This window comes from Dermacentor andersoni, chromosome 10 (assembly GCF_023375885.2).
Source record: "Dermacentor andersoni chromosome 10, qqDerAnde1_hic_scaffold, whole genome shotgun sequence".
NCBI classification, from domain to species: domain Eukaryota; kingdom Metazoa; phylum Arthropoda; class Arachnida; order Ixodida; family Ixodidae; genus Dermacentor; species Dermacentor andersoni.
Genome location: NC_092823.1, coordinates 136,253,399 through 136,256,068, shown reverse-complemented (window position 1 = coordinate 136,256,068; position 2,670 = coordinate 136,253,399).

Below are 2,670 nucleotides of genomic sequence, written 5' to 3'. Positions count from 1 at the left end.
GTGAATACACGTGCACCAGCAGGGAGTGGTACTTGCGCCGAACCAGCGCTTTCCGAAGAATTGATTGCACTTGGCTGGGCCGAAAGCCTAATGGGCTACCTTATTTCTGCGACATCCAAGTTGTGCATATCCCCTTATTCAACATGTAAATTGGCGCATGCACGTGAACCAGCCGGGAGTGCTGCTTGCGCCGAACTAGCACTTTCCGAAGAATTGATTGCACTTGGCTGGGCCGAGAGCCTTTTTTCCGCGAAATCCAATTTGCCGATATCCACTTATTCATCGTGTAACTTGGCGGAAGCACGTGCAGGGGGAGTGCTGTTTGCATCTAACCACTGCTCTCCAGGGTGATGACTGGATTAGGCACGTCGATATTGTAACGGGCTATGGTGTTATCTTTCTATTTCTTTTCAGAAAGCCAATTTGACCATATATCTAATTCTTCGCCTGAAAATTGGATTTGCCCAAATTAGCTGTCGTGGAAAAAAATAAGACTATGTATAGATAAGCCCATTGGAAAGTCTGCACGCCAGGTTCAGTCACTTTTCTGGAAGGTGCTGGTTTGATGCATACATTAAAATCCAAGGTAGTTTTTGATTGTGTCGAGTCACCATTGCTATATGAACAAAGGGCCGCAAGTGCGCGTCGCTCTTGGAGAAACGGTGGTATACGAGGGCACCTACAGTCAAGCAGGTAAAGCTGTGCGGAGTGCTGTCGGTTAGTTTGGGCAGACAAAACATTTATGAGGTCTGATGGACAGAGAGCGGGTTGTTAGTTCGCGCCGTTCATAGGCTCCTGCGTGGCCCCCGGCCTGTTTCAGTCTGCGTTTGTCGGTACGGGCAGTCTCCTGTTTAGCAGCTATGCTAGTTGCACTAAGTGCTTACACCATGAACACCCAGGCGTTCCAAGAAAGCAAGGTGCCCTGCCAGTAGCAGGAAAACGCTGCAGTACCACCCAATGCATGCCTCTCCCGCATTCCGCTTGATGTTAATCCAGCCGCACCGCGTGGATAACGAGAGTGCTTGTTGACGCAACTCTGTCAAGCAAATACGTGGGGGCATTGTTGCTTCCCATCTAGGCATTGTCTCTACTTGTGGCACCAGGAGATTAGCATCTTCGGTACTTGACAGGAATGTCGACCACGCGACCACGATTCCCTGGCACTCGCCCGCAGAATACATGCCACCCCGTCTCGCCCCGAGAGAACATAAAATCGTACCAAGAATTACTCCAAAAATTTCGTGCTGTCTTGTTTCCCCACAATCTACACCCAGCCACCTAGAGGTATTGAGCATTGTCGTCATGAATTCAGTAGTTATTCTAGGAGAATGCCAGCAAACTTGAAAAAAAGGGGAAAACTCGAGAGGCAGACAGACAAAGCGACAGGGAGGTGGCCACCTTCCTGTCGCTTTGTCTTTGTCTCTCGAGTTCTCCCCTTTTTCGGGTTTGCTGGCATTCTCCTAGAACAACCACGTACCAACTGGCCCAACAAGCCACTCTCATGAAGCCATTCAGTCGTCTTTACTATATTGCCGGAACTGTCGCTGAGTAAGGCGGTTGGCAGTAGCAGAGGCAAACTGTTGAATGTTATAAAAGTCGCAGCTTCGAACGAAAGGCGAAGCGTCGATTGCCATAGAAAATTAACGGACAGCTATACGAAGCAAGGATAGTAGTTTTATCGGCCGTGTAAACTAGTAAACATGTTTCCTACTAACTAAATTAACAAGCACGGTGTCACGCGCAAAGGCAATCATGAACACATATTGATCACCGCGGACGCTCGCTGTCGAAACGCTAGCGTGAGGAAGAGCGACAGCAGCAGCGAGAGAATCCACCTTCGTGCTGAATCTCGCTTCAACACGAACTAAGCGGCGAGAACACAGCGCACACGAATCTATCAGCCTTCGGCGCACCTAGACTCCACCCATCGCAAATCGCCTACAAGAGAGGGCCCGCGCTCAGCCGCGCATGCGCCGCCGCCGCCGAAGAGAACTCGCGCCGGTGCCTTTCGCGCGATGCAAGACGGCGCGCTTCCTCCCCACTTTTCTTCCTTGCGCGAGATCCCGCCACCATCTTCGGTTCACTCTCGCACGCATTCACTCGCATTCACAACATACGGCGCAGAGCCAGGATGTTATCGCATTTGGACTTATGATGATGTGATAACTTTATCTGGAATCCGGCGATTGGGAGGCCCGTGCCTGGGGCCGCCTAGATGGCCACTGGGAGCTGCTGCTCCCGTGCGGCGTCTGATACGAGCCGCCGCAGTTTTGTTACCGGCGTGATAAGTGACGCGCCAAGTGACGTCAGCAGGGGCTCTTCAAGAAGCGAGCACCTGCATGAGTGCAGCCAGACAGCATTCTAGCTGCCGCCCAATAAAGTACTACGCAGCCTTCTTATCGCTTCTTGCTTTCTTGAACCCGCGAACATCACAGCTTCCTTGGCTCGCTGGACGGCCCAAAGTTGTTCTTGGAGTTCTGAGCTGAGCAGCACGGCCAACCACCGCGCCCGTAGATTTTCCAGGGAGTCTGCCATTTTATATTGGTATATTTCGCATCCCCACAACATGTGTTGAAGGGTGGCTCTAACAGACTTGCAATTAATGGAACTTGGACTTAAGAGGAAGCTTTACCTCGGGTTCTCCTATGTAAATACATGTAATAATAAGAA